The following is a 10,748-nucleotide window of genomic DNA, read 5'->3' on the forward strand; positions in this document are numbered from 1 at the left end:
ATTAAAAGTGTGTGGCATCACCACCTAGATGTATCTCTTATTTTTAACATAGTTTTAATATACATTCTAGAAACACAACAGTGCATGTTACCAGGGCAGATCATTTGAATTACAATGAACTGGGTCAAAACTGACTTCTCCCAGAGACTTTACATCTTCTAGGTCAGATTTTTAACACCCTCCCTTGAACAGAATCCACTAATAAGCTGAGGCTCCTACATACTGGTTTTAACAGCTCTTGCCTCTTCCACTACTGGGACCTCTACTTCACCTCACTTCCTGAAGACCTAGCTCTTCCTTCTCTCAGTTCCATACATGCTGCCATCCTTCTAATGGCTTCTCTAGCCTTACAGACAACTAAAGCAACACTTCAGCTGCTCAGTTATGTAAGCTCCTTGGCATCAGCCATCTTCACTGAGTTCACTTCAATGGTTCATGTCTTTTACAAAACAGGGGCATCTGTCATGCCCACTGATTTACTTCAGCTCTGAAATCTCCCATGCCCATGTCACTCTAGCCACATCCTGTATTATTCGTCACTCCAAACACTCATCCCTTGACTTCATCAACACCTCTAGTCCTTTCTCCTTGCCATGTAGCCTTGACACCCCATCTGTCATGTTAATCACTTTCTGACCAATACCCTCAATGCCACCTGCTTCACTGTCCTTCTGCCACTCACCCTTAGCAAATCCCAACTCTGGCTCAGTCCAACCATATGCCTTCTTTGTTCCCTAAATTAGGCAGTTAAATGCTACTGGTGTCCCAATTAATCGATCTTCTCTCATCTTGATGCTGCCTAGCAATCGCAGACATGGTTTCAAACTCAGTCTCCATCCTTCTGATCACAATTAGTTGCCAAGATGTTTCTTTTTTCCTTGGCTTCGTCCCACTCATTCTAAGCAAACAACTCCATTCTCTATTCATTAATTTCTATTGTCAACTTGGTTAGATTAGTAAACATGTAGGTTATCAGTGAGGCATACATTTGAATCTGTCTGTAAGGGTCTTTCCAGAAAGGATTAACAACAGAGGAAGGCAGTGGGTAAATGCAAGCAACACCATCACATGAACTAGAGTCCCAACTTAATTAAAAGGGGAAATGGAGAAAAACAACTTTATGCCAAAATGCATCTTTCTTGGATTCCTGATTGTGGACCCAATGTGACTAGTTGTCTACACTCTGTATCACCGTGCCTTCTCTCCATGAATGACTGTGTCTCTTCTTAAACCTAAGTTGCGTTTAGACAAGTATTTGGTCATAGCAATGAGAAAAGTATACAAAAAGGGTGGAAGCCATTATGCTATCACTCACCTATAAGCAATCTCACTAGAAAATACAACCATGCTCAGAGAGTCCTATCCTGAGGGCTGCCAACTTCATGATACCTGAGCTGGTCAGTTAATGGGGCCCTGTTCATTCGATGATTTGAAGTTCCCTGGAGGAACTGGAGCATTCCTGAAACAAACAGTATGCTGGTAGGTAACTTTCTAATGTTTTTATTTTATTTCATGCGTATGAGTGTTTTTGCCTGCATGCATGTATGTGTACCATTTGTATACCTAGTGCAGGTGGAGGTCATAAGAAGGCATTAGACCTCCAAGGACTAGTAACAGCAGATGGCTGTGAGTCACCATGTGGGTGCTAGGGACAGAACTCAGGTCCTCTGGAAGAGCAGCCAGCTCTTAACCACTGAGCAGTTCTCCAAACCCACTGAGTAATGCTCTAGAAAGGGAAAATAAAATAGAAAGAGTTCTCTCCTCTAAGAATCTTAAAGTCAGAGATGAGTTTGAAAAGAAAACATAAAACAAGTTTAAATCCAAACATAAAGTTATCACAAATACACAGAATAATTACAAATCGTGATTCAAAACCAGAGTTAGTGAAAGAACACAAAGTTATTAACTGTGCATCTTTCATTCTCAACCAATTCATATTTGTAGGTGGGACTACAAGATTTTCTTCCCAAATAAAAAAATAAAAAAAAGACTTTCTTCCCTTATAATTGACAGTGATTTTCTTGTGTGCAATTCTGCTCCTCACAATGACCCTCTAACATGGGAGCTACCTTTTTTATTTTATATTTACAGCTGAAAAAACTTTTTTTTTAAAAAAAAGAAAGGCCAGGTGTGGGGGTGCACATCTTTAATCCCAACACTCTAGAAACAGAGGCAGGTGGATCTCTATGAGACTGAGGTCAGCCTGGTCCACATACTGAGTTCCAGGCCATCAGGGTGAGGATCTGTCTCAAAAAAAAATGTGAGGAGCAATTAAAAAGGATACCCAAAGTCCAATTCTGTACTCTATATCAAGACAAACACACATGTATTGGTGTATTCGCACACATGCAGACACAGACACACACACACAAAGAAACTTCCCAGAATTACATAAGACTGTAGCCCAAACAGTCTCAGGTTTTATCTCCCATCCTTGAAAACACAACATGAGTAGTAATTAACTATAAAGATCCCAGCATTCCTCGTGTTCCTCATATGTATTCTCCCCTATATTCATGTCAAATGTAGAGATGATTAAGATGAAAGGATGAAAGATCATGTGGATTAAAATCCCAGCTCTAGGGGGCTGGAGAGATGGCTCAGAGGTTAAGAGCACTCACTGGCTGTTCTTCCAGAGGTCCTGAGTTCAATTCCCAGCAACCACATGGTGGCTCACAACCATCTATAATGAGATCTGGTGCCTCTTCTGGTGTATATATGTTAATAGAACATTGTATGCATAATAAATAAATCAAAAAATCCCAACTCTACTACTTTCTCTACTGTGTTACTTTAAACTCCATTTCCACAATACAAAGAGAAATAATAACTTAGTTATCATTGGACCTTACCAGGTTTTCCCAGTGATTTAGAGTAATGTGTGAATACACTTAGCAGTGGAACTTGTACTTAATAACTTTCAAAAGGTCAGTTATTATAATCATTATTCAATAAGCTTAAAATATTGACCTACAGGATCCTACAAAGAGAGCTACACACCAGAACCATGCCATAACCAAGGCAAAATGTCCTCACCCACATACATCTTGCAATCTATTGGGAAAGGGACAGTAAAGAAAGAAACAAACATAAATGAATTTTTGGGATTTTAGTGAAGTGCCTATCAGGAAATGTCTATGTACTGAGATGGGACAATGAGAAGGAAGCTACTATACAAGGGGCCATCAGCAACTGCTATTCTAAAGAAGGTAAATCTTAACAGACCCTAGATGCTTGAGAAGGAAGGATCTTTCCGGAAAGAGCACCAGGCAGAAAGAAGGATATGTACAAACAAGAAGGAAAACTTGAAATATACAAGGAACTGAAGGTGTTCATCCTGACAAACATGAGTCATGTGCAGGGACTAGAGAGGACAGTGGGGGCTGACTGGCCCCTCAAAGTAAGCACAGCTGTGACTCTATGTACAGTGGGTAGCCACTCAACAAAGAAGTGGTCTGCCCTTGCCTTTTCCTCTGGCTGCTGTAGAAGTAGGCACGAGTGAAGCTAGAAGACCAGCTAAGAGGCACTGACAGTCATCCAGCTGGGAGAAGAGAATACCAGATTAGGAACTAGAAGAAAGGATTTGAAATATTCTGGGATGGGCAAGAGGGATGGGTCAAGAATGAAGACTATAAATGTGGAAGTTTGAGAGGAAGACAGAGACCAATTTGGGGGTTTTGGTGCTTGCTTAACAAATTCTAGGTCCCAAGTTATATCATTAGCATTAGAGAGGAGTGGAGAGATCAGGCAAGTTGTGGACATGTGAAGTTTGAGGCAGCAAGCAAAGACAATAGGAAAGTCTGATAGATAAAAAATGCAAGCCTCAAGCCAGAAAGAGTGGGAGGCTTAAAGAGGGACTTGTCTCTTTTTAGGGCATACTAAAGACTTGGGTGAGATTATCTGGGGTATGAATATGATGAGAAAAGAATAAAATTCAGGTGTGGTGGTTACATGTTTTTACTCCTAAAACACAGGAAGCTGAAGCAGGGGGATTACAAGATCAAGGACATCCTGAGCTATACATTGAGTTCAAGTGCAGCCTCAACTATATAGCAAGACCCTGTCTCAGAGGAAGAGAGGGCAATCTGAAGTTGAACAGGATTAAGCAATCTCTACAAAAGCAAACAGACCTTTCCCAAAATACATTCGTAACAAATGTCCATTGAAAAAATAAGAATAAAGTTTAACATATTTCCTACAGGCCCTCAACTGAATAAAATTTCCACTTAGGACATATATACTACACCACTACTGAGTTCTTACATATCTGGAACATAGCAACAAAAGGATTTCTATGGCCTCTGGGCTGTATTGTTCTAGGCATCATTCTGAGAAAACAGCAAATCTTTTTTCCCCAAACAGTCAAATAAAATTAGCCTATCTGGAGTTCAAACCTTTCAAAATTTTATACCCAAGAGTAGACACTCTTCAAAATTAAAGAAAGCACAATGACACATTTTCCTACAGATGCTATTTTCCCCCAAAAGATGAAGCTGGCACGTTCAAATAGTTCAAAGGTTACCTGGCAGATGGAAAATGCTCAAAGGTCAAGGATTGATTATAAAATGACTTTAAAAAACAAGTAAGCACCTACAAAGCCATCTAAAAATGATAGGGAGAGAGATGAAAAGAACAGAACTGCCAAGAAAGTAAGTAAATAAAACAGCTACTCCCCAAGTGAAAACACACGGAGGCTGTAATTACACCTTTGGTATCTGAGGACACAAAAAGCTCACTATGCTCTTGAGGCTTATACTATTGCTAACAACAACCAAACTGGGACACTTTAGGCTTCTCAAAAATTCCCAGTGTGACACAAAGGACAATGCATAAGAAGGAAAGTCAGCAACATTTGCAAAAAATGTTTCTTCTCTCAACTATTCAAGTTAAATCAAGGTTTTCTTTTTTTATATTTATTGATTTTATTATTTTGTGTGTATGAATGTTTTGCCTGCATGTATGTATGAGCACTGTATGTGTTCCTGGTACCCATGGAGGTCAAAAAACTGTCAGTTCCCCTGGGGCTGGAGTTACAGGCAGTTCTAAGCTGCCATGTTGGTGCTGGGACTCAAACCTCAATTTTCTGCAAGAGCAACAAGTGCTCTCACCTGCGGAGTCAACTCTCCAGCTCTTTTTCCTAATTGTATTAATTTTATTTTAAGTATATGAATGTTTTGTCTTTCAGTATATCTGTATATCACTTGTGTTCCTGGTGCCCACAGATGCCAGTGGAGGGCACTGGCTAGAGTTGCAGACAGTTGCCCATGTGGGCACTAGAAATAGAACCCTGGTCCTCTAGAAGAACAGCCAGTGCTTTCAATGGCTGAGCCGTCTCTCCAGCCCCTAAGACTGTCATTCTTTTTAAGATCCCAAGACTCACCTCACAAAAGTTTCTAAGATATGTTAAGGAGAGGAAAGTTGCAAAGTTTAAGAATTTGTTATTCCATCTAGTGGCACAAATTCTAATTGTTCTTAATAATAAAAACTCGGTGGCTGGAGAGATGGCTCAGAGGTTAAGAGCACTGGCTGCTCCTCCAGAGGTCCTGAGTTCAATTCCCCGCAACCATATGGTGCATCACAACCATTCATAATGAGATCTGGTGCTCTCTTTTGGCCTGCAGGGATATATGCAGGCAGAACACTGTATGCATAATAAATATATAAATCTTAAAAAAAAAACTCTGAGTCAACTATCAGGGGGTGAAAGCTGAAGGGTCAGAGAAGCAGAGCAGCCAGCCACTAGAGAGTCCTTACCCCTACCAATGCTGAGACAGGGGCGATCCTGTCCTCAGACTGCATCCTCAGACTGATTGCTGCTCAGACTGCTCCTCAGACTGATTGTTTCAGACAGGTGCCTCAGACTGCTTGCTCAGACTGTTCTGAGCTCCTGTCTTCTCCTGCCTTATATTCCTCTCTCCGCCCAGTCATATCATTCCTATCTCCACCTCCCTAGTGCTAGGATTAAAGGCATATGATCCCAAGTGCTGGGATTACCTTTGTGTGAGCTCTGTTTCTCTTTTAGATTGGATCAATTTCCAGGGTGTCCTTGAATTTAAACAGAGGCAGAGATCTGCCTGCCTCTGTCTCCTGAGTGCTGGGACTAAAGGAGTGTGCCACCACTGTCTGGCCTCTATGGCTAACTAGTGTGACTAGCTCTGCGTTCTGATCTTCAGGCAAGTTTTATTTTTTAGATCATAAACAAAATATCACTACACACCTCATGATATAGCTATCCAGAAGGCTACCAGCAATGTCATATAAATAGATGGACAACTAGTATTCTTCAACTTATTCAATGGGCAAATATTAAGTGCCTATAGTGTGCCAGGACTGTTTAAAACCCTGAAGGTATTTCAGTTAAACAAGGTCTCATGCTTGCTTGTGAGATAGCAAAGAAAACAGACAATAAGTCAACAAATAAATACAAGTGGTGGTAAGTACAGCACAGAATGGAAGACAGGGGGTGACAGGAATTCTGAAGAGTTGCTGGGGAAAACCTAAAGACCTAAAGCTAAGGAAACCCACCTTAACTTTATAATATCCAGGCCAGCTGTGTGCACAGAGGCACCAAGGCTGGAGTAAGACTGAAGTTTGTAAAAAGACAGCAGAGATCGATTTGGCCGGGTTGGAAACAGGTAGCCCAGCAGGCCACAGGGAGTGATCTGACTTTCAGAGACGTTCCTGGAGGGGTGCAAGCAGAGAACTCCCACGGCCCAGATCTCTTCCTAAAGGAACCAAAACGGGTAAATGGTTCCTCATGAAAGCAAGACATACCCTTCATCATCTATCTATAGATGGAAGGAAAAGTACACAATAAAAATCATACAGGCTCATAGCACTTTTATTGAGAGAGTTAGAGAGAGGGAGAGAGAAAGAGAGAGAGAGAGAGAGAGAGAGAGAGAGAGAGAGAGAGAGAGAGAGAGAGGAAAACACATATAATTGGGAACAAAAGATTGAAAAGGGTAAATGCCAAACAAGTTTACTAGAGTTTCTGTGATCGTGAGGCTTTTTCCAGCCTGCCTTTGTTATTCAAGTTTTCTGCCTCAAACATAAATCAGGGACAGAAAAAAAACAGAGAAATGGCTTCACACAAGCAAGTGCACACACAGACACATACACACCGCACCCCCAGTCATGGATGAAGCTAGTCTGAAATCTTACTTCAAGTGTGTGGGGTGGGGGTGGGGGGCGGAAACAACACTGGGAACTTTTTTTTTTCTTTCAAAAAAATTACACTTCCCATGCAATGTTTGCCTGTCACAAATCACTACACACATCCAAGAACGGCCCCGATGTAGCAAGGTCACAAACTCAACTTGGTTAATATGTTTATCATTACATGGCAGCCCTATGCCTTAAAGCAACTTTGATACCATCTCTCGAAGGCACACATACAAAGGCCCTTTTCGCTCATTTCCTAAGTCTCTTTGATACTCCTTTTCTGTTTCTGGATTTTTCCACTGTATGTCTCTTAGAAGCAAATTAAGCCCGAATCAGTTGTTCCAACTAATGAAGTGTGCTTTTGGCTCTTTTCTCCTCGGTTGAGAATTATCCGGCAAGCTACCAATTGTTTTAGAACACATTTCTGTTAGTTTTGAAATACTGCAATACTAAGTTACCAAAAACAAACAAAAAAATCAAGATAGCAACATATGAGAGCACGTATATAAATGGAAAGAGCCGTATTCCTTTTTAATTAAAAAATGTGTGGCCACCTCATGCATAAACATTTTAGGCTATCTAGATATAAATATATGTGTTGGCAAGACACCGCTAAAGGCAGAAAGGAATATGCCTTCTCTTCAATAATCCCCTACCCTACCCGAATCACTTAACAGTTTCCTACAGGCAATCACTGTTCATAAATGCAACTCAAAATGACTCAAGCTCTCAGACACTTTCCACCTAAGCCCCGCATTCCACCCACTCCTCAGTCACTTCCAACAGGTTTCTCCGAATGAGAACCCCCCCCCCCCTCAACCGGCAAGGCTTAACCTGTCCCAAACTCTGCTCACACGCCCATCAGGGCATCCCGGAACCCTGGTGTTTCCGCGTGGAGCAGGATTCTACCGTACCCCTGGGTGGTTCGAGTCCCGACGCTGTCTTCCCCAGTGGCACGGGTGCTAGCCGTCCGCTGCGACCCGCCGGAGTGCGGAGACGCGCGCCCACGGCCAGGCCTCCACCGCCCGCTCCCGCTCGCTCGGCAACTCTGCGCCGCGCGACCACCTTGACCCGGGACTCCCGGACGCCGAACCCACAGCGAGAGCGGCGCTGACAGATGGGGAGGGCGGGGCGTCAGGGGGAAGGGGCGGGGCCGCTCGAAGCGGGGGGGGGGGGTTGCTGGCGGCCGGCTGACAGGGCCGGGGCGGGAGCCGGGCCTGGCGGGAAGGGGTTCGCAAACACAGAGGGGCTGACAGGCGGGGAGACGCACAGACACGGGGGACTGACAGCTACGGAGACGACGGGCCTCGGCGGGCGCTCACCTGGCGACGGCGGCACCGGCGGCCCGGCCGCTCTCCCCGCGCTGCGGGCCTCCCTCCCTCCCTGGCGGGTGGGCAGCCGGACGGCGCAAGCCCTGCGGCGGCGACGGTGGCGGCGGCGGCGGCGGCGGCGACGCCAGAGCCACGGACTGCTTCTGTGGCGGGGACGAGCTGCACCAACCGACTCCCGACCGCTCGGCTGAGCTCGGTCGTGCTCGGAGGCGTTCGGCTCCGCTCGGCCCCTCTCGATTCGGCTGGGGGCGTGGCTCGCACCCCCTTCCCTCCTCCCCCCCCCCCGCCCAGGTCGCCTCAGGCTCTAGGGGGCGGGGCTTTGGGAACGGGCGCGAGCCCCCTGACGTCGCGAGGAGCAGGCCTTACCCAGAGCGCATGCGCCGGCCAGCCACCCGCCCGCGTTCTCAGTGTGGAGGATGAAGTGGGTAGAGGAGGCGGATACGGAGGCGGATGCTGAGGCCCTATCGGTTCCCGGCCTTTGTGCTCCATAGCCTGGTCCTTCTAGAGGGCAGTCTGGGCAAGGATCCCAAACCCGTGCGCCCCACCTCCTCAGTGCAGTTATTCCAAACCACCAACATTAGGGAGACTTTTATTTTTTGACACCACAAAGGTTTCACTGCAGGTTGTAGTGTCTTGTTTACTCAGAGAAATAGTAGCCAAAACGAACTTATTAAGGTCGCCGCTTCCCTAGTATTATCTTAGGATACTGGAGCTTTCAAACACCTGCTTCCATCATGTTCCTCTTTCGCAGCTGCTGTTGGCCTGGGATAAAATCCTGTTTCACGTTTCGGGCTTCTTTTTATAACAGAACCCCATCTGTGGCAAATTTGTTCCATAAGTGGCCCTCACCCTTCGAACCCAGATTAACAAACAGCTCTGAAGACTGGGTCCCAATCCCAAACCTGCTTATGTCTAACATCAATTGGCCACAATCTGTCATCCACGAAAGGCAGTGAAATATTAGGAGAGATAGGGTGAGTGAAAGGATTAAATGGCAGTTTATATAAAACTTTCTGCACCGCGTCTTGATGTTAAGTGTTTAAAACAAGGCTGAATTTATAGCTGTGTGTGATGGTCCACAGCTGTAATCTCACTCAAAGAGGCTGAAGCAGGAGGATTGCAAGTTTGGGGTCAGCCTGGGCTGCATAGTAAGACCCTGCCTCAAAGGGGGGGGGGGGGGGAAGTCTGAGTTTATTACAGTTAAAAAACATACGCAATATATCCAATTTAACGTGTCCAGAGTCAAACACTAAAACTTGCTCCTTGGCATATTGCATATGGTCAGCGCACAATCATCACGGTTCACATCGAGTCTGGCATTTTTTTTATGACCCAGGCAAACTGTCGCAGCCACCTTTCACCTCTCTTCCAATCATAGCCATCTCAGTCATTAGCAAGCCTGCTGGCCCTCCCTTCAGAAGTCTGTACTGGGGATACTACAGGAGCTTTTCCCTTAGGTTCCCCTTCATTCCAGCCTGTGCTCAACACAGCAACCGCGGGGATCCTGCTAAAGCCTAAATCATTCCTATATTGGGCACAGTAAAAATCAAAAGCTTTATTCCAGGGGCTCCTAGATCCCGTGCAATTTGCTCTTCTTCTAACAAGTATGTCTCCTTCCTCCTTCCTCGGCCAGCCACACAAGCCTCCTTCCTGCTCCTGCAACAGGAAGGATCTTTGCACTTAGTCTGTCTTCTCCTGGGCAACAGAAAGATGTGTTCTCACTTCAAATTTCTACCAAAAAGGTATTTCCTTCCACGGGTGTCAAGCCCAAATTTTCATCACCCTGACGTCTCCCTTTGTTCTGCTTTACTTTTCTTCCCGGCCCTTATAACCCCAATATTCATCTCTCGGGGCAGGAATGTTGTTTTTGCTTATTTTCAACATCTGGAACATGGGCAGATATGTTCAGGAACCCAAGAACTATTTCTTGAATGAATGAGTATATACACGAGGTTGTGCTCCAATTTATTTTCATTTATTCAACCAACTTTTCCAAGCACCTTTCCTGGCCCAGGTACTCTGGGCATGCATAGAAAGACATTCTCCCAGATGCCAAGAAACTGCATATTTCAGAAGAGACAGAAATGGTACGGATCTGGAAGAAAATATGCAAATACCAACTGCTTTGGGAAACATGGCACAGAGGGAATACTTACCCAGTGTGTGGCAAGCATGGTGGTGTTTACATGCAATCTCAGATAGTCAGGGGCTAGGGGAGAAAGCTCACAAGATGTGTGTGTGTGTGTGTGTGTGTGT

General features: G+C 44.8%; 1 protein-coding gene across 4 annotated transcripts in view; it reads right to left on the minus strand.

Annotated features, from left to right (window-relative positions):
- Positions 1-8,724, minus strand: part of Zhx3 (zinc fingers and homeoboxes 3) — a 116,723-nt gene extending 107,999 nt beyond the window's left edge. For 3 of the 4 annotated variants that reach the window (XM_075962907.1, XM_075962911.1, XM_075962909.1), the window contains exon 1: positions 8,484-8,724. The gene's annotated coding sequence lies outside the window, so the exon portion shown is untranslated. Of the gene's footprint in view, positions 1-8,075; positions 8,271-8,483 lie in introns of those variants that run through there. The other variant, XM_075962908.1, reaches the window with a different exon arrangement.
- Positions 8,725-10,748: the final 2,024 nt, after the last annotated feature.

The sequence above is a fragment of the Microtus pennsylvanicus genome, chromosome 2 (genome assembly GCF_037038515.1).
Source record: "Microtus pennsylvanicus isolate mMicPen1 chromosome 2, mMicPen1.hap1, whole genome shotgun sequence".
NCBI classification, from domain to species: domain Eukaryota; kingdom Metazoa; phylum Chordata; class Mammalia; order Rodentia; family Cricetidae; genus Microtus; species Microtus pennsylvanicus.